The following is a 22060-nucleotide window of genomic DNA, read 5'->3' as shown; positions in this document are numbered from 1 at the left end:
AACAAGAGCAGAATCTTACAGCACCACAGACAGGCAGGTTAAAATTCCCCAAGGTGACCTTCCCATTGCCCTCCCACATCTGCACCCTGCCTGCAATTCTGTTGGGTAGGTCCGAGGGGTGGGAGTCGTCCTTTTCCCAAATCAGATCCTATCGATCACTTAGGTGCTGTTTCTTAGAAAGCTCTGCCATCTGAACATTCCTGCCCATATTCTTTATCAGTTAGTTGATAGTTAGAACAACGAATGTTTGTCTAAAAAAAAAAGCAAACCTTATGCATTGAGGTCATGAATGTTACATTAGATTTTTAACCATTTTAGAACACTGAGCAAACAAATGGATTTGCATCTTCCTTTCGGATTTATTTAACTTTTGATCTCTGATGCAGCTTTATAACTGCTATCATTGACTCAATTGTTCCTCAAAACACTGACATTGTAGTATTCTGTTGTGGTTCTGTTCGCCGAGCTGGAAGTTTTTGTTGCAAACGTTTCGTCCCCTGGCTAGGAGACATCATCAGGCATGGCATTCATCCACAAACTCCATCAACAAACACATCGACCTGGACCCAATATACCAACCACTACAGCGGACAGCTGAAACTGACACCCGGAAGCGGCAAGGACAGACCACTATAAATACCGGAAGAAACATCAAAGAAGCGCTTCGCAGGAGGCTCCAGAGCACTGATGATGTCTCCTAGCCAGGGGACGAAACGTTTGCAACAAAAACTTCCAGCTCGGCGAACAGAACCACAACAATGTGCACCCGAGCTACAAATCTTCGCACAAACCTTGAATTGTAGTATTCTAAATACAATATGTATTAATTGAATAACGTACCATCTTGGAACTATATCATTGTTCCTTCACTCGAGCCAGGTCAAAATCTCTGAGCTCCTTTCCCAACAGCGCTTTGAGTGTACCTACCCTACACGGATTACAATAGTTCAAGATGGTAGTTCATTATCACCTTCTCAAGGACTACTGTTGCTCATCCCCAAGTGCTGGTTGAGCCAATAATGCCCTTATCTAATTAACAAGTATAAACAAATACATACTACTTAAAGTGCATTTCACATTTGAAGCATCCAAATTATAAATGACTGTACATTAATATCTGCTACACAATAAGTGAGAAATAATTTTGCAGAGTTAACCTGCTGTTGATAAGTGCATTATGTTCCTTTGCAGTTTAATAACTGTCAGAGATGTGTGCGGATACTCATTACTCAATGTTTAGCAGTTTTTTAAAAAAATCATTCTTCAAAAGAAAGGAAGAGAATTATTATGTGATTTTGAACAGATTAAATTCATTTGTAAAATCACAAACAACAATCTCTTTGTAATGGTTTGTCCAAACAGACAGCATTGTCTCCCTTGCCATGGACACAAAACTGAAAAAAGATCATATCTTCTCCCTCCCCTTCCTAGACCTCTCCATTAAAGACAGTAAGTACCAAAAACTTTCATGCACTTACCCCCACATTCCAGATTCCTCAACCGCTCCAGAATCTTCCACTGGCCTCCGGAAGCACTCGGGCGCCATTAACCACGCGGCCACTGCAGCAACCATCGCCGTGAACCATGACGTCACTTCCACCCCCACCAACCATGCAGCCTCCGTGATCGCTGCCTAGACAACTGCCTCCATGATCGCCAGGAAGATTTGCGGCCTCTGTGGGGTCCACAACCACCAGGAACAACACCATTTCTGCATTCGCCGCAGCCACTTCCACCCTCGAAGTTGCCATCACCGCATCTACTTCCACCCCCAGTGACGTCACTCGCCTGCACAACGACCACGCCGCATGCGTCTCTGCCCCCACACCGAGCTCCAGTCCCACACCAGGTCCTAGCTCCCAGACCGGCCGTATTTTCACCATCCTTTCAGACCTCCCCCTTTCTGAGGATGAAAGATCAGTCCCTAGCAGAAGCCTCACCTTCATCCCCTACGCTCCCGGATTAACAAATTCAACACACGGCGAGACATCGAGCATTTCTTCCGCCACCTTCGCCTCCGCGCCTACTTCAACCAGGACTCCCGCCCACCCTCTGACGACCCTTCTCCCGCCTCCAACACACCCCCATCCACCTGGACACTCCGTGCTGGCCTCTTACCCGCCCTCGATCTCTTCATAGCCAACTGCCACCGCGACATTGACCGCCTCCACCTGTCCACCTCTCTCACCCTTGCAACGTGTAGCCCTCCATTCCCTCCACTCCAACCCCAACCTCACCATCAAACTGGCAGACAAGGGAGGCATGGTAGTAGTTTGGCACACTGATCTTTATATTGTTGAGGCTAAATGCCAGCTCGCGGACACCACCTCCTTCTGCCCCCTTGACCATGACCCCACCTCCAACCATCAAATCATCATCTCCCAGACCATCCATAACCTCATCACCTCAGGGGATCTCCCATCCACCACCACCAACCTCATAGTCCCACAACCCCACACTGTCCGTTTCTACCTCCTGCCCAAAATCCACAAACCTGACTGCCCCGGCCGACCCATTGTCTCAGCCTGCTCCTGTCCCACCGAACTCGTTTCTGCATACCTTGACACGGTCCTGTCCCCACCTACGTTTGGGACACCACCCATGCCCTCCAACTCCTCCATGAATTTCACTTCCCTGGCCCCCAACGCCTTATCTTCACCATGGACATCCAGTCCCTATACACCTCCATCCCCCATCACGAAGGCCTCAAAGCCCTCCGCTTCTTCCTTTCCCGCCGAACCAACCTGTATCCTTCCACTGACACCCTCCTTCGACTGACTGAACTGGTCCTAACTCTGAACAACTTCTCGTTCCAATCCTCCCACTTCCTCCAAACCAAAGGAGTAGCCATGGGCACCCGCATGGGCCCCAGCTATGCCTGCCTCTTCGTCGGATATGTGGAACAGTCCATCTTCCACAGCTACACTGGCACCACCCTCCACCTTTTCCTCCACTACATCCATGACTGTGTCGGCGCTGCCTCGTGTTCCCACGAGGAGGTTGAACAGTTCATCCACTTTAACATCTTCCACCCCGACCTCAAATTTACCCGGACCGTCTCAGACTCCTCCCTCCCCCTTCCTAGACCTCTCCGTTTCTATCTCGGACGACCTAATCAACACGGACGTATACTATAAACCCACTGACTCCCACAGCTACCTAGATTACACCTCTTCCCACCCTGCCCCCTGTAAAAACGCCATCCCATAATCCCAATTCCTTGCCTTTGCCGCATCTGCTCCCAGGAGGACCAATTCCAATACCTAATAACCCAGATGGCTTCCTTCTTCAAAGACCACAATTTCCCCTCAGACGTGATTGACGATGCTCTCCACCGCATCTCCTCCACTTCCCGCTCCTCCATCCTTGAACCCCGCCCCTCCAATCGCCACAGGATAGAATCCCACTGGTCCTCACCTACCACCCCACCAACCTCCAGATACATCGGATCATCCTTCGTCATTTCCATCACCTCCAAACAGACCCCACCAAGTATATATTTCCCTCCCCATCCCTATCAGCGTTCCAGAAAGGCCACTCTCTCCACGTCTCCCTCGTCAGATCCACACCCACCACCAACCCAACCTCCACTCCCGGCACCTTCCCCTGCAACCGCAAGAAATGCAAAACTTGCACCCACACCTCCCCTTCACTTCCCTCCAAGGCCCCAAGGGATCCTTCCATATCCGTCAGAAATTCACCTGCACCTGAAATTCACACACATTACTACTGCATCCACTGCACCTGATGTGGCCTCCTCCATCGCCAGACCATGGCAACACAATACCTGGAGGAAGAGCGCCTCACCTTCCGCCTAGGAACCCTCCAACCACAAGGGATGAATGCAGATTTCTCCAGCTTTCTCATTTCCCCATCCCCCACCTATTCTCAGTCCCAACCCTCAGACTCAGCACCGCCTTCTTGACCTGCAATCTTCTTCCCGACCTCTCCAACCCCACCCCTCCCCAGCCTATCACCCTCACCTTAACCTCCTTCCACCTATCGCATTCCCAACGCCCTTCCCCCAAGTCCATCCTCCCCTACCTTTTATCTTAGCCTGCTTGGCACACCCTCCTCATTCCTGAAGAAGGGCTTATGCCTGAAACGTCAATTCTCCTGTTCCTTGGATGCTACCTGACTTGCTGCGCTTTTCCAGCAACACATTTTTAAGCTCTGATCTCCAGTCCTCACTTTCTCCTAAAAGATCATATCTTACAAGTAACTGATTTGGGATCAACCATTTGACACCCACTACCAAAGCTGAAAACCCAGCATGTGCATTTCACCACACATACATCACCCATTTCCTTTCTCATTAAAATCTTCCAACCTACAGTTTCCATCTGTTCCTCTTCTCATTCCTCACCTCTTCTTTCCCATTATAATTTACAGGATCTCCACCATTTGAATTCAGCGGAAAGGTTGACACTAAATGAATGCACTACTACTGCATTACCTGGGCAGGTGAGGACACTTAATAATGTCAATTAAGCATTAGCATGTTGGCTTCAGTTTTACAATATAAATTGATCCACTGGTGACCAGGTAAAATGCAATTACCATCTCATACAGATTTTTTAAAAAATGCTCCAGAGATATTGAAATGTGCTTTCTAGCTTTCTGAGAGAGAGTATTCATCTTTTCCATTGTTAATGCTTGTTTTTAAATTGAGCTTAAAAGGAATTTTAACTCCAATGGTTTCTGGGATTTGAAATGTAAATAGCCTGTGTTAAGTAATGCAGATTTGATGCATAGGAAATATTCTTAAATTTCACTAAATTATCTTTGGAGGGAGGGGTCAGTTGGAACCATTGCAGGACTTTTTCTTGGAATACAAAGAAAGTTGGGTTGAATCCACAGCACAGTGATCTTACTTAATATCTGGAAGAAATTATTACAGAGGAGAGGCATGATGTTGATTTATGCCATGCAACAAGATTGAAATCTCTGTTGAAGGAAGGGATTTCATAACAAAAACGGAGACGGGATTCCTTCAAAAGAAAGCAGGCGATTAAAATAGGGGGACAAGCTAACATGGGTCCTCCAAGCACAATCAATGCCAGGCTTGTGCAGAAACCTCAGAGTGGGTTGCAGCTCTTCCAAACCATAAAATGTTAACCGTGGGATTGTGAAGTAGGATCCAAGTGTAAGCACAAAATGTGAAGGATTACAGAACAATATCTATGATCTATAAATATTTGGATACTTTTAAACATAAAATATTTGATATAAATGTATAATAATTAATCTGATTTTTAGTGATATAACTACCTCATATAATAATATTCATTGCCATTTAAAATTGATTCCCTGTATTTTTCAAAACAAAAAGTTTCAATTTCTTAATTTCCACCTCAACGTCTGACACGAACATACAGATATCCCGGAGGAATCAGCACAGAAGCGCTTCACAGGAGGCTCCCAAGCACTGAGAATGTCACCTAGAAAGGGGACGAAATGTTTGCAACAAAAACTCCCAGCTCGGCGAACAGAACCACAACAACGAGCACCCGAGCTACAAACCTTCTCACAAACTTTGAACATACAGATAGACAAAAGGAGTGATTATCCATCCTCTGCTTTTGTTTATTATGAACAGTTTTCATTTTCAGAAAACAGAATTCCATAATCACCCAGACTTTTCCATAAATGCACTCTTATTCATCTCAGAACCTCCTAAGTACTGCAACCGGACTTTATGATTGTAGGAGGACAAACCTGATTAAGCTTCCCTGCATCATTGCAGATGTACAGTACACTGTGGTACAAGGAATAATGTCCTGTGAATGTCTAAGTGCTTACTAATAGCCATTTGGTAGAACAGAGGTTATGCACTGCTGCAAAAAAATTAAAAGATTTGTCAAAGCTTTTCTCCTTACAGTAGTCAAGAAAATGCTCAAAGAATTGCAGTGTAAAATTAAACTGCAAAGTTGGCCAGTTAATTGTCAATCATCGAACTGATTCAGTCTCCACAGTCACACATCTATCAATCAGAAACCTTTGCCAAACAAATTGAACTCTCCTCCTATACAGCACAAATGTGTTTCTTCCCTTATATTGGTATTCCCTGCAAATTGCTCTGGGAAGTGCAAGACAAAAAGTTTAACAAAATCTGCCTTTTTTCAGCTGTACAGAAGTGTTTATTCTGGTACTTACCACCAGTAATGCCAAAGAAAAACCGGCTATTAAACGTTGAAGTGATTTATGGATGAGTAAAATAAAGACTTTGAAATGGTTCAAATCACCCAACTGATAAGATATTAATTTTACATTTCTTCAGTTCTCTGCCCACAATAAGCTCCAACTCTCACAACACAGTTCCAAATCATATTCCAACCACAGCAGGAATCAAATAGTGTTATTGATCCCAATCTGATCCAAAACAGCCACCTAAGTCAACCAGTTAGTCGCCCCCATCTCAAAGTGTCCAAGTTGCTATGGTAACTTGTACTTTTATATGCAAGCTGCTGCCCGGAGCTGGGTCTAGTAATGGCAGAGGGTTCAATTTTCTTTTTATCACATGATTGACCAAGAATCTCGATGGCTTTTGCTGGCTGCTATTGGTATATGCTGGAAGTATTTAAAAGTTGATGCACAACTTATTGGCCCTGTTATAACTATGCTTTCCTTGGCCGTCAAATCCTGAAGTGGAACTTGATCCCAGAGCTTCTGGATCAGAGGCACTTACCCAATGCATCACAAGGCCTCCTGAGGGAAAACTTATGTCATTGAACACATCAGAATTCCCAACACAAAAATAAGCAAACTTGTAGTGCCAAATTGAGTAAAAAATGAGGTCTGCAGATGCTGGAGATCACAGCTGCAAATGTGTTGCTGGTCAAAGCACAGCAGGCCAGGCAGCATCTCAGGAATAGAGAATTCGACGTTTCGAGCTGAAGGGCTTATGCTCGAAACGTCGAATTCTCTATTCCTGAGATGCTGCCTGGCCTGCTGTGCTTTGACCAGCAACACATTTGCAGTTGTAGTGCCAAATTGTCAACTCTGACCACATTGACCAATAACTTATGAGCAAATACACCCAAAATTGAACACCAGAGTGAAAATCTCACAAACTTACAAATTAGTGGCAGCAGAAAGCCACTTACCCCTATGAACCATTTCCGCCATTAAAGAAGATCATGCTGATCTGATTCTGGAGACAATTTCAGATTCCCACCTATCCCAATCATGACAGAATTTTATGAATCAAAAATCTCCTGGTATTTTAAAAAGTATTGACTTAATGACCCAGTCTCTACCAGTTCCTGAGGAAGTGTGTTTCAAAAAGTCTGAGGGGGAAAATGCCAGAAGACCTCTTTATAAATTGTCTTTTGTTCTCATCCTTCCAAGGGGGAACATCCTTTCAACATCTATAACCGTAAATATATATAACTACTTAGAATGTTCTGTTTAATTGACAGTTATAAAAATGCAAGGAAACCATATCTCGTGTTGAATGGGCTGGCGATGAAATTCTAAGTATCAATGTCCCTGTCCAATTTGTAAAGTCGAACATGAAGGAAACTGTCCCAACTTTGCCAAACTTGATTTTAACAATGACTTCTAACAGGTTATGCTGTACAAGCATACTGATTCCAATCTAGGAATTCAGAATTATTTTAAGAGTTGTATGACACATACAGATTAAATTACGAGGCAAAGTGATTGGCACTAGCACAAATATTCAAACTGCCTCCTTCTGCAGTGTATCATTCTATAATTTTATAATATTGTTCCAATGAAAGATTCAGGCCAGTAAATTAAAAACGTGCACCATTACAATCTGTCATGTCCCACATTTCTACTATCTCAATGACAGATAGCAAGTTTCAATCAAACAGACATGTCATTTTTCATTTGCAGCATAAAGTCACAATTCCCAGACCCAAAGGAATTTGGTTTTATAAAGCTATTGATGCTCTGTCTGATGTCTTCTCATCAGGATAATTGCAACGATTGGATTGATCAACTGGTCAACATAAACATATCAACATTTAACACATAAAACCCATTCACCCTATAATGTTTAATGAAGGCCACGCAAATAGAAAATAAAATCTATCATTCTAGTCAGCGTTTGTGAAAGATGCCTGTGGCATTTGACACTCAGGAATGATGTTCATTACAAGCAACAGAACTAGTTTTGTCACAACAGTCAGTGAGATGGAGCCAGACTGATTAGCAATTCTATTCAATGTCTGTTGTATATAAAAGAGAGGACCAGCCAATTGCCAAGTATTATTTTTATTTTAAGATTATGTTAAAGCAGAGAGATCTCATTTTAGCAAACTGCATGCAAAACAGAACTGGCCTAAATAATTTACAAAATTATTTTGCCTGGAGTACATGCAATATTTAAAAACCATTACTTATCCAAACAGTCCTCCATATCCCACACTTAACCATGTCAGATATGGAGTTCAAATGGGTTTGTACTAAGTTTGTAAGAAGATTTGTAGTTCGGGTGCTCGTTGTTGTGATTCTGTTCGCTGAGCTGGGAATTTGTGTTGCAGACATTTCGTCCCCTGTCTAGGTGACATCCTCAGTGCTTGGGAGCCTCCTGTGAAGCGCTTCTGTGATCATTCCTCCGCCATTTGTAGTGGTTTGAATCTGCCGCTTCCGGTTGTCAGTTCCAGCTGTCTGCTGCAGTGGCCGGTATATTGGGTCCAGGTCGATGTGCTTGTTGATCGAATCTCAATCAATAAGCACATCGACCTGGACCCAATATACCGGCCACTGCAGCAGACAGCTGGAACTGACAACTGGAAGCGGCAGATTCAAACCACTACAAATGACAGAGGAAAGATCACAGAAGCGCTTCACAGGAGGCTCCCAAGCACTGAGGATGGGTTTGTACTAAAAATAAAACAAAATGACCTACATGGGAAAAGCCGAGTTTGGCACATCTTTTGTTTATTTCTGTATCATTACTTCCTCTGGCTCTGGAGGGTTAGTTCTTCTCACAATCTGTCCTGCCTTTCATCCTGTCACAGATCTTCCTTTTGTTCTTTTCCCAAGCACCTTTTACTCAAAAACCTATTACACTGTCATTTCCCAGTTTTGAGAAAAGTTCTCAGACCTGAAATATGAAACTCAGCTTCTCTTTCCACAAACGTTGCCACAACTTACATTTCCAGTATTTTGTGTTTTCCTCATAGCAAAATATAGATTTGCTATTCTGAGTGTAGCCGGGCAACAGGAAACCAACAAATGAGCTGATCATAAAATTGTTTCACTTCTGCCAAGAGAGTGGATATTCTATTCACAATGCTGAATCACTGATGATGACGTGAGGCATGCTAGTGGTAACATTTCCTAAGATTCTAACTTTTGGGAAGGTGACTGGAAATGTGACGTAACAAAAATGCTGGTGACAAACACAAGTGAGAATCTGCAACATTCTGATTAGTATTCTCCTCAGTTACTTCATTTAAGTTAAGTGAGAATTTATTTTTAGTACCAAATTCTCTTGGCTGTTACTTCCATTGCTTAATTAAAATTGTTCATTAATTCAAAGCTGTTAATTGTACTAATATTAAAGTAAAATACAGGTCAAAACATGGGTCTCATTTTCACTTTTCTAACTGTTCACCGACCTTTCTCATTATTTTCTAATTTATTTCCATTCCAACACAAAACAAATCCCTGAAATGTTTCTCTTTTCCACAAGCTGTGCAGAGATGAAACCGGCTAGTTTGTTTCTGAAGGAACATAATCTCCTTATAGGGTTAGAGACCTTCTGAAACAGCATATTTATAGAAACTTTTCAAACTTCTAAAAAATTGCATATGTAGCAAAATTTAACTTTAGATATTGTCCCTTATCTAATCACACTTTTTAAAAAATGGAACAGACCAGTTATATTCAAAATCATCATTCAAAAACGCCAGAATTGCTAAATAAAGGAAAGCTAATAATTTTTAAACATCAAATGTGGAGTTTGTTGCTCTGTGATCAGACAAACAAAGTGAAAGTTGGAGATTAAAAGAAACTTATAAAACATAGATGTTACCAGAAAAGCAAAACTACATTTAAAAAAAAATCATTGGCTGAATCTTTCTTTAGCTCGCTAACATACATACGTCTTGGTCTAATAAGATATTCAAAATGAACAGTGTTGTGGAGAGTCTGGTCCAGAACAGTACTTTCTTTGCAGTACATGCCTCAAAATTTGAAAAAAGGAAACAGTCACTACATTGCTATCACTGGCAGGACGACGTAATACCACGCTGCTTTCAAGGCCGGGCGTCTGAACTCTGCAAAGTCATGACTGAACATGTTGCTTTTAGACACCAAATTCATCAATATACAATCCAATTTATCACCAACTTGGATGAGAAGACAGACAGCCCAGTAAGCACAACACACTGTACACCAATTTTTCAAGCACACATTACAACACATATACCAATGAGACAAAAAATGTCTAATCTAATTAAAGCATCAATTGAAAAATGAATTATGATAAAACTAATCAAGTAACTACTGTAACACAAGTCAACATTTAGAAGCATTTACAGAAGTCAGCACCAATTTATTATGGACAAACTGAGTTTAACTAACTTACTGGAGATTTTGATGGGCTTACAGAGTTAATGAGGGTAGTATTGATGCGGTATACACAAATTTCTAGCAAGCAGTTGATAATATGCCATACAACATACCTGGAAGTAAAGTTATAACTCGGAATAAAAGGGACAACTGTAGCATATGAAATGAATCAAGTGACCAGAAGCATGTGGGAGTTGAGTGCTTGGGGGTTGCGGGGGGGGGGGGGGAAGGAAGGAGGAGGTTGGGGGGCAGAGGAGGTGATTGGTGGGGGGGGGGGGGGAAGAGGAGTGGGGGGCAGTGGAGTGTGGGGGAGTGGGGGGCAGTGGAGTGTGGAGGGTGGGGGGGTGTGTGGGGGGGGGTGGGGGAGTGGGGGGGGGTGGGGGAGTGGGGGGGGGTGTGGAGGGTGGGGGAGGGGGGTGCGTGGAGGGTGGGGGGTGCGTGTGTGGGAGGGTGGGGGGTGCGTGGGGGGGGTGGGGAAGTGGGGGGGTGCGTGGAGTGTGGGGGTGGGGGGTGCGTGGAGTGTGGGGGTGGGGGGGTGCGTGGAGTGTGGGGGTGGGGGGTGCGTGGAGTGTGGGGGGGGGGGGGGCGGGGGGGGGGGGGGGGGGGGGGGCGGGGGGGGGGGGGGGGGGGGGGGCGGGGGGGGGGGGGGGGGGGGGGGCGGGGGGGGGGGGGGGGGGGGGGGGGGGGGGGGGGGGGGGGGGGGGGGGGGGGGGGGGGGGGGGGGGGGGGGGGGGGGGGGGGGGGGGGGGGGGGGGGGGGGGGGGGGGGGGGGGGGGGGGGGGGGGGGGGGGGGGCGGGGGGGGGGGGGGGGGGGGGGGGGGGGGGGGGGGGGGGGGGGGGGGGGGGGGCGGGGGGGGGGGGGGGGGGGGGGGCGGGGGGGGGGGGGGGGGGGGGGGGCGGGGGGGGGGGGGGGGGGGGGGGGGGGGGGGGGGGGGGGGGGGGGGGGGGGGGGGGGGGGGGGGGCGGGGGGGGGGGGGGGGGGGGGGGGGGGGGGGGGGGGGGGGCGGGGGGGGGGGGGGGGGGGGGGGCGGGGGGGGGGGGGGGGGGGGGGGCGGGGGGGGGGGGGGGGGGGGGGGGGGGGGGGGGGGGGGGGGGGGGGGGGGGGCGGGGGGGGGGGGGGGGGGGGGGGGGGTGGGGGGGGGGGGGGGGGGGGGGGGGGGGGGGGGGGGGGGGGGGGGGGGGGGGGGGGGGGGGGGGGGGGGCGGGGGGGGGGGGGGGGGGGGGGGGCGGGGGGGGGGGGGGGGGGGGGGGGGGGGGGGGGGGGGGGGGGGGGGGGCGGGGGGGGGGGGGGGGGCGGGGGGGGGGGGGGGGGGGGGGCGGGGGGGGGGGGGGGGGGGGGGGGGGGGGGGCGGGGGGGGGGGGGGGGGGGGGGGGCGGGGGGGGGGGGGGGGGGGGGGGGGCGGGGGGGGGGGGGGGGGGGGGGGGGGGGGGGGGGGGGGGGGGGGGGGGGGGGGGGGGGGGGGGGGGGGGGGGGGGGGGGGGGGGGGGGGGGGGGGGGGGGGGCGGGGGGGGGGGGGGGGGGGGGGTGGGTGGGGGGGGGGGGGGGGGGGCGGGGGGGGGGGGGGGGGGGGTGTGGGGGGGGGGTGGGGGGGGGGGGGGGGGGTGGAGTGTGGGGGTGGGGGGTGGGGGTGGAGTGTGGGGGTGGGGGGTGTGTGGGGGGTGGGGGGTGCGTGGAGTGTGGGGGTGGGGGGTGCGTGGAGTGTGGGGGTGGGGGGTGCGGATTGTGGGGGTGGGGGTGGGGTGCGGGGGTGGGGGTGGGGTGCGGGGGTGGGGGTGTGCGTGTAGTGTGGGGGTGGGGGGTGCGTGGAGTGTGGGGGTGGGGGGTGCGGATTGTGGGGGTGGGGGGTGCGGGGGTGGGGGCCTGTCCCTCCCTTCCGCGAGTATCCGCTCACTGCCGCCGCCCCCATTTACAAACCAGAAAGAACATGTCGCACGGCGCTAACTGCGACTCTCAGAGACTGACCTGCCATCAGGCCGGCTCCCGGTTCCCGCGTTCCCTTCCCCCCGGCCCCCGGCTCCCGGCCCGTGTGCAGCTGCTCGGCCCCAAGGAGCCGGCCCCGGGGAACAGCTGCTCGGCGGCGGCGGCAACGCTCGCGCCTCGCGCCTCGCGGCTCCAGATAGAGCGGTTTCAGCTGCGACCAACAGCTCATTAGGACCCCTGTGCGACGCCTGGCGTTTGTCTCTTTCCCGCCTTACTCCATTTTTCTGAATAAAACTGAAACCTATTTACTCATTTAAAACGTAGCCAAGTTTTTATTTGTGTCTTCCCACAATCACATTATTTTGCACAGTCAAATTGTACAATCGTTAAATATTTTGAAAGCTGTGTCACATCCAGTATTGAAAGTAAACATGATTTGGAGAAGATGGTGTTGGACTGGGGTGTACAAAGTTACAAATCACATAACACCAGGTTATAGTCCAACAGGTTTAATTGGAAGCACTAGCTTTCGGATCGCCGCTCCTTCATCAGGTGCACTCCACAACCACCAGCATTTGCTTTTGAGCACACCTTCTGCAAATTCCTTTCCAAACCCCGCAGCATCCTGGCTTAGAATTGCATCACCATTCCTTCAATTTTACTGGGTCAAGAGCTTGGAATTCCCTTCCTAACAGCATTGTGGGTGTTCCCCAGGGACTGCAGTGCTTCAAGACAGTGGCTCACCATCACTTTCTCAAGGCCAATTTGGATGGTAAATAAATTCTGACCGAGTAAATGATGTGAATTTAGAGAAATGTAGAGACATTTGAAAGAAATGTAGAGACACCCTAAGATGCAGTTCTATGGGAAGGTGATTATTTTTCTCAAAACATTTCAATTGAAGTAATGAATTTTCAAATGTTGCTCAAATTAGCGATACCCATGGACAGAATATTGGAATATTAATACAACCATGATCTGATTTTCAAAACATGTAGCAATACAGATATGATCCACTCCCTCAAAACCATAATGCTATTCCCTATTTTAAAGAAGTTCAATACGATTTATCTACACCAAGGATAAGGGAGGGAAACATCAACTATAGTTTCTAAGTCTGATTATTTAGTTGTCTCGTTATTCCTGATGAAGGGCTTTTGCCCAAAAAGTCGATTTCGCTGCTCGTTGGACGCTGCCTGAACTGCTGTGCTCTTCCAGCGCCACTGATCCAGAATCGTTATTTACGTTAGAACAGGAAATGGATAAGCCTTGGATCAGGCACAGCTATATTGTCTCCCACAATCAACTAAGTTACTAACATATCCAGACATACATCACTGTAATGATTATTTCATTAAGATGTTAAAGGGCAACTAGTATCTTGAGAAATGTATTATAGCAAAGATCAAAGTGTTCAGCAAAAGAGCTGAGAGAAAAAAAATGTTGGGAAAGATGGTGAGAAATGTAAAAAAATTCTGATTCAAGAAAAATAAGGAAGAAAGGAACAGAATTAGGCCCATAAACACTCACCATCTTGACTTGGAACTATGTTGACATTCCTTCATCATCACAGGGTCATCACTGTGCTGTACATAATTGTATGGACTGCAGCAGCTCACAAAGACAGTTCACCACATTCATGGGCAATTGGAGATGGATAATATATGCTGGCCTTGACAGTAATGATGCTCACTATCCTGAACAAATAAAATATAAATCCTCATGGCTGCGTCTACCTTATTGTAATTTATTTGCTCTTAGAATATGGAACACAGAACAGTGCAGGCTTTTTGGTGCACGATATTGTGCTGGCCTTTTATCCGACTCTAAGATCAAACTTAATGGGCTGAATGGCCTAATTTCTGCTCTTTTGTCTCATGGGTTGTAAGGTGCTGTCTGAGGAGTCTTGGTGAGTTGGTGATACATACTGCTGCCACTGTATTTCAGTATTGAAGGGAGTGAAGTTGACTGATGGGATCCCAATCAATCAGGTTACTTTGTCCAGGAAGGCTTCTTGAGTGTTCTTGGAGCAATACGTATCTCCGCAAGCATGGAGAGCATTCCATCATCCTGCTGATATACCTTGGGTATGGTGGCTAGACTTCCAGGAGTCAGGTTAAGAGATCCTGACCACAAGATTCCCAGGTTTCTATGAGATCAAGATGGCGTCAAATTATTATGGTTATTTGTACTGAAAATCCTTAGTTTTCCTCAGTTCATTGAATAGATTTGATTCCCTACAGTGCAGAAACAGGCCCTATGGCCCAACAAGTCCATACCTAGACCCATTTACCTCTGACTAATGCACCTAACACTTTGGGCAATTTACCATGCCCAGTTCATCTGACCTGCACATCTTTGGACTGTGGGAAAAAAAAGCAGAGCATCCGGAGGAAACTCACAGAATGTGTAAACTCCACACAGACAGTCACCCAAGACTGGAAATCAAACCTGGGACCCTGGTGCTATAAGACAGCAGTGCTAACCACTGGGCCACCATTCCACCCACATAGTCTAGAGGGTGAATTCATGTGCAATGAAAAATGATGGAGAAGCTAAAATTTTACAACCCAGAAGAAAAATGTTTAGTGGAACATGTAATTTAGTGTATGTGTTCATAATATTTTTGTGTTTATCTAGTTAATTAATATCCTTTATCATGGTTAAGTGGGGGTAATGCACATTCTACAAAAAATAACTTATTAGGTTCCAACTAAATAGAACATTTTCTGAGACACGGCCATAGACACACACCACCATCTGTGTTAATGTCATTTCCAATATGATAAAGTATTATTATTCCATGTGCTTAGGCTCAGCAGATCTCATTGAGAGACAGGGAGGACCACTTGTTGAAATTGAAACATTTAAATTCCAGTGAGTGACCCTGTCCCTGACTCCCAAAGACACAGTAGAAGGATTAGTAACCCCTTCAATGATATAAATATCAGTAAAACAAACCCAAATTACTAACTCATAAAATATAAAAAAAAGTGAGACCAGGAATATACATTGAAACAGATGAAATATAAAGCAATTTAATCAGGAAATATCTCTATTCAAAGCATAATAAATCTTTAGAATAATTGAATCACTAATCTAACTGAAGCAACAATTTTGAGATTCATTGAAGTGCAATCAGGTACTATGCTTGGAAACCCAAGCTAGAGTTTGGATAGGTGAACAACTTTTTCTCATTCTGATTTTTCTGTTTCTCATTCTAAAGCATCAAATCCAGGTAAAAATTCTGTCCTATAAGTTCAAAATTTTGACTGAAAGCTATATTGTTTTTTATTTGAGATAAATAGAAGTTATTTGAAACTGCATATTACCTATATTTTAGGATTATTGAAGAAAATTTCTCAAATGATATACATTATATTTAGCACTCCTGCCTCACAGCGCCAGAGACCCAGGTTCAATTCCCGCCTCAGGTGACTGACTGTGTGGAGTTTGCACATTCTCCCTGTGTTTGTGTGGGTTTCCTCCGGGTACTCTGGTTTCCTCCCACAATCCAAAGATGTGCAGGCTAGGTGAATTGGCTGTGCTAAATTTCCCATAGTGTTAAGTGCAGGGATAAATGTGGGAGAATGGGTCTGGGTGGGTTGCGCTTCGGCGGGTGGATGTGGACTCGTTGGGCCGAAGGGCCTGTTTCCACACTGTAACTAATCTAATCTAATCTAATGTAAAATAACCTAAGCTTAATGATCCAGAAGAAGGAACTGAGCACGTTGTTGCTAAGTTTGTAGCTAACATAATGACAGATGGAGGGACAGTTAGTTTGAAGAAGTGGGGAGATGCAGAAGCACTTGGACAAAGTAGGAGATTGGGCAAAGAATTGGCTGATGGAATACAATGTGAAAAATTGTGAGGTTATGCACATTGGTAGGAAGAATTTTTTCAAAATGGGGAAGGGCTTTGGAAATCTGAAGCACAAAGGTACTTAGAAATCCAAGTTCAGGATTCTCTTAAGATTAAAATGCAAGTTCAGCTAGCAGTTAAGCAGGCAGATGCAGTGTTAGTACTCATTTCAAGAGGACTAGAATACAAGAGCAGGGAAGTACTGCTGCCACAGTATAAAGCTCTGGTCAGACCGCATTTGCAATATTCTGAGCAGTTTCGGACACTGTATCTAAAGAAGGACTTGATGGCTTTGGAGGGGGTCTAGAGGGGGTTTACAAGAATGATCTGGGAATGAAGGGCTTGTCATATGAGGAGCGGTTGAGGGCTCTGGGTCTGGACTCAGTGGAATTTAGAAGGATGAGGGAGGAGCTAGTTGAAACTTACTGAGAATACTGAGAGCCTGGAAAGAGTGGATGTGGAGAAGTTTCCACTCATAGAAGAGACAAGGACCGAAGGGCACAGTTTCAGAGTAAAGGGATGACCCTTTTGAACTGAGATGAGGAGGAATTGCTTCAGTCAGAGGGTGGTTTATCTGTGGAATTTATTGCCACAGATGGCTGTGGAAGTTAAGTCATTGAGTCTTTTTGAGACAGAGATAGATAAGTTCTTGATTAGTAGGGGGATCAAAAGTTATGAGGAGTTTGCAGGAGAACATGTTTAAAAAACATATAAGACTTAATTGAATGGCAGAGCAGATCTGATGGGCAAAACAGTCTAATTCTACTTCAATATCTTATGGTCTTATGGTCAAAATGATATTTATTTACACCAACATTTTGGCGACAGGGCCCTGTCTTTTAAACTGTGAAAGTGTAGTTACTGTAGCGATAACTTCTATAACTGCCGCTATATTCCAACACATTAACATCCAGAATTCCTTTACAATAGCCCAATATGTTTACTAAATTTTACATGTGCGTATGATAGCTGAAAATGTGTTGCTGGAAAAGCGTAGCAGGTCAGGCAGCATCCAAGGAGCAGGAGAATCGACGTTTCGGGCATGAGCCCTTCTTCAGGAATGTGCGTATGATAACCATGCATACTATTATACGTGAAGAAATGGAAAGTAATTTATTGAATGCATGTTCTTCAAAATAAAGGACCCAAGTGATTTGTTATTGGAGATATACAACTTGTGGAACTAATTTGCTAGCTTCTTGTTATAAAACAAAAGAGTCAGGAAACCCTGCCACCCAGTGGCCCTGTTTTGGTACAGCCTCATTTTGTTATCACCTTAAAGTTTGAGATTCTATCCTTCAAAACTCTCAAAGGTTCAACATGTACAAACAAATATATGGCATACATCATGCGGGGAGTGGCACAGTGGTTAGCACTGCTGCCTCACAGCCCCAGGGACTATGTGGAGTTTGCACATTCTCCCTGTGTCTGTGTGGGTTTCTGCTGTTGGTTCTGGTTTTGTCCCACAGTCCAAAGATGTTCAGATCAGGCCAAGCAAAATTATCTGCAGTGTTCAGGGAGAAGCAGGCTATATGGATTACCCATGGTAAATACAGGGTTACGAGGCATAGGGTAAGGCTCTTTGGAGGGTTGTTGCAGACTTAATGGGCCAAATGGCCTCTTTCAGCACTGTAGGGATTCTATGATTTCAAATAAATATCTCAGATACTTCAAAGCAGGGATGAATGTATTGAAATATATATCAAAGAGGATGGAAAAATTTACAGCAAAGAAATTTGAAGACAGATTAAGAAGCAGGTTAAAAGTCCTCAGAAAGCTTTTTGAAAGTTGGGAAGGAAAAGTCCAAGTGGGATTAACTTGGAAGTTTCCATGTTTGATCATCAAAGTCGAGAGTGTGGTGCTGGAAAAGCACAGCAAGTCAGACAGCATCTGAGGAGCAGGTGAACCCACGTTTCGGGCATAAGCCCTTCATCAGGATTGAAGCTCATTTCTGATGAAGGGCTTATGCCTAAAATGACGGTTCTCCCGCTCCTTGGATGTTGTCTGTCCTGCTTTATTTTTCCAACACCACACTTGACTCAGATCCCCAGCATCTGCAGTCCTCACTTTCTCCATGTTCAATCATCAGTCTACTATGAATTAGGTATTGTCCTCTTGAATGGCACAGGAGCAATACAGAATTCAAATTTACAAGACAAATCCAGAAAAAAATAAAAATAGACCTCATCATCCACAGTCGTTTGTTTTATTCAATAAAGAAATAGTGAGTCTTTCCTTTTACCCTCTTTGGTATACAATACATACTTTGAAAAATTCCAAGACCTTTATCTGACACGGTGTATGCCATTAAACATATGAGTATTTGTTCAGAATTTGTGCAATTTTAAGGATAAAATTTAATCCTTTAATACTTAAAGTGAGGCTAAAACAACGTAGAGCCACATGGCAGCAGAGGTGGTAAACTTTAAGGGGGCATTAAGTCGGTGGAATGCAAAACTATGGACATAAGTTCAAATCTCATCAGGAATTCAAATTCAATTCAAGTATCTGGCATACAGATGGCCATGAAAATAAAACCTTTGGTTGTAACATCACATCTGATTCCCTAATACCCGTAAGAGAAAGAAATCTGACATCATTGACTGTTCTGATCTACTTGTGAATGCAGACCGACAGCAAACTGCCCTCTGAAATGGTTTGGCTTGCCACTTAATGTACAGTATAAAAGCAAGTTACAGTTAAGCTGTATAATATCCATCGCACCCCTGTCCAGTTTGAGGCAAAACATTGTAGGAGTAATGTGAAGGTATTGAAGAAGGTGCAGCAAGGACTTTTGGGAATGTTTCTGCAGGTGGGATATGTTAATCATGTGGAATATTGGCAAAGCTGTGTCTGGTTTATTCAGAGAAGGCGATTTAAGGATGTAAAGAAAAGTTGAACAGAATAGATGAGGAAAATCTGCTCCCGTTGGCGGAAGGGTTGAGGACCAAAGACACCAATTTAAGAATCAGAAGCGACAAAAGGAAACTTCTTTTCACTTCATCATTTTAGCCCCTTTTACCCAAGGAATAATCTCAGAATTCAAAAATCATTGACACTTCCATCATACCTTGGTTTTCTCTGCAAGATCCTAACAGCATATTTTGACACTCAACCTAAATATTTAAAGCAGGATTCCTGAAGTATTCTGATTTCCTCTTTGGTCACTTTTTGACACACTAAAGTTTACTTGTGATCTTGCCACATCCATTCTGGTCAATATTTATCCATCATGAGCATCGCTAAAAATTGGATTACCTGGTCTATTATCACATGGTTGGCTGGGGGCTTTGCAAATTGCCCACTTCTGCGACATTGCAATTATGAGTACACCACAAAGGTGGCTGCAATTCACTTCAGTATACCTGAAATGGTGAAAACAATGCAAATGCAAGGCCTCATTCTCCAAAACTATTTTTTGAAATAGTTCTCTCTGTCAATCTGATAGTTTTTGTTACCCTTAATAACTACATCTATTTTGAGTTCCTTTCCTTGTATATGGTAAAATAGTTTTGCTTTAGTTTGTTCAATTATGATTTTAGATGTGGTTTGCTTTCCAGCTTCTTTTGTAGATATCATATCTTTTTATTTGTCATTTTTTAATTGGGGACTGAAATGTGAAAAGGGCTTTCTATTTACTCAAGGGATTATTGCATTATTACCCATCACTACTTGTCTGTGAGAAGATGATAGTGAACTGCCCTCTACAACTGCAGGTGAATCCACAATGCTGTCAGGGAAGCAGGTCCAGGATTTTTGACTCATTGACACTGAAGAAATGGTGATAAATTTTTGAGTCAGGATGCTGTGGGATCAGTGGTGGGACCACTGCTGTTTACAATATACATTAATGATTTGGAGAAAGATAGTGAACATATTGTAACCAAACTTGCAAACAACACTAAAAATAAGTTCAAAGGCAGGTTGGCAGAGGGATGCAAGCAGTTTACAGAGGCAGCAAATTACTGCAGATGCTGGAATCTGAATTGGAAACCAAAAATGCTGGATATCACAACGGGTCAAACAGCATCAATGGAGAGCAAGTTAACATTTTGACTCAAGAACATTTTGACTTCACTTCATCAGAGCTGAAGTGAAGTGTGGAGGGGGTTGGAGTGCTGGGAGAGAAAGGATGTTGATCGTTCAGAATAAGTGATCAGAATGTGAGCATGGAGAAATAAATTTGTAAGGAAACCCTGGGACCTGATCAGGTATACCCCAGAATTCTGGGAAAAAAGGGAAGTGATTGCTGGGCCCCTACTAAAATATCGAAAGCCACAGGTGAGATTCCAGAAGGCTGGAGCTTGGCTAACACGGTGCCACTATTTAAGACAGGTGGTAAGGAAAAAGCCAAGGAACTACAGATTGGTGAGTCTGATATCAGTGGGGGGCAAGCTGTTGGAAGGAATCCTTAGGGACAGGATATACATGTATTTGGAAAGACAAGGACTGATTAGGCATAGTCAGCATGGCTTTGTGACTGAAAAATTGTGACTCACTAACTTGACTTTCTTTAAGTAATGAAGAGGATTGATGAAGGCAGAGTGGTGGGGGTGATCTATATGGACTTCAGTAAGGCATTCAACAAGGTTCCTCACAGTAGACTGGTTAGCAAGGTTAGATCATATGGAATACAGAGAACTAGCCATTTAGATACAGAACTGGCTTGAAGGTAGAACACAGACGGTGGTGGTATAGGGTTGCTTTTCAGACTGGAGGCCTGTGACCAGTGGTGTGCCACAAAGATCAGTGTTGGGTCCACTGCTTTTCATCACTTATGTAAATGATTTGGATATGAATATAAGTACAGTTAATAAGTTTGCAGATAACACCAAAATTGGAGGTGTAACAGACAGCAAAGGAGGTTAACTCCGTGTACAACGGGATCTTAATCAGATGGGTGAATGAGTAGCAGATGGAGTTTAATTTAGATAAATGTGAGATGCTGCATTTTGGAACGGCAAATCAGGGCAGGACTTAGATACTGAGTGGTAAGGTCCTAGGGAGTGTTGGTAAACAGACACCTTGGAATGCAGGTATGACTCACTGGACCTGAAAAGTTAACTCCGCATTTTTCTCCACAAATGCTGTCAGACCTGCTCAGTTTCTCCAGCAATTTGTTTTTGTTTTAGATTTCCAGCATGCAGACTTGTTTTATTATAGCATTGAACAATTGTTGCAGCTCATCTACGCACGCAAGGCAAACTTGCAGGTGGAGTCAGTAATTAGGAACGCAAATGCAATGGTGACATTTGTTTTGAGGAGACTTGAATATAAAAGAGGGAAGGACTTTTAAGGCACTGGTCAGACCACATTTGGAGTATTGTGTGCAGTTTTGGGCCTCATATCTCAGGAAGGATGCACTGGTCCTGGAGCACGTTCAGGAGAATGGAAAGCTGAACATATGAGGACTCTGGGTCTATATTTGATGGAGTTTAGAAGGATGGGGCAGGGGTGGTGGTAGGGGGGTGTAATTGAAACATACAGAATACTAAATGGGCCAGAGTAGATGTTGGGAAGATATTTCCATTGGTAGGAGAGACTAGGACCTGAGGGCACAGCCTTAAAGGCTTTTAGAATGGAGATATCTTCAGCCAGAAAGTGGTGAATCTATGGATTTCATTGCCACAGGAGGCTGTGGAGTCAGGTCATTGAGCATATTTCAGACCGAGATAGATAGGTTCTTGAGTATCAAGAGTTACAGGGAGAAAGTGGTAGAATAGGGTT

General features: G+C 45.4%; 1 protein-coding gene across 5 annotated transcripts in view; it reads right to left on the bottom strand.

Moving 5' to 3' along the window:
* The window catches only part of mib2 (MIB E3 ubiquitin protein ligase 2), a 225266-nt gene extending 212612 nt beyond the window's left edge, over positions 1 to 12654 (bottom strand). For 4 of the 5 annotated variants that reach the window (XM_060851842.1, XM_060851841.1, XM_060851845.1 and 1 more), the window contains exon 1: positions 12515 to 12654. The gene's annotated coding sequence lies outside the window, so the exon portion shown is untranslated. Of the gene's footprint in view, positions 1 to 10082; positions 10099 to 12514 lie in introns of those variants that run through there. The other variant, XM_060851844.1, reaches the window with a different exon arrangement.
* Positions 12655 to 22060: the final 9406 nt, after the last annotated feature.

Source organism: Hemiscyllium ocellatum, chromosome 37 (assembly GCF_020745735.1).
Source record: "Hemiscyllium ocellatum isolate sHemOce1 chromosome 37, sHemOce1.pat.X.cur, whole genome shotgun sequence".
Lineage (NCBI taxonomy): Eukaryota > Metazoa > Chordata > Chondrichthyes > Orectolobiformes > Hemiscylliidae > Hemiscyllium > Hemiscyllium ocellatum.
This window is presented reverse-complemented; position numbering and strand designations above follow the sequence as displayed.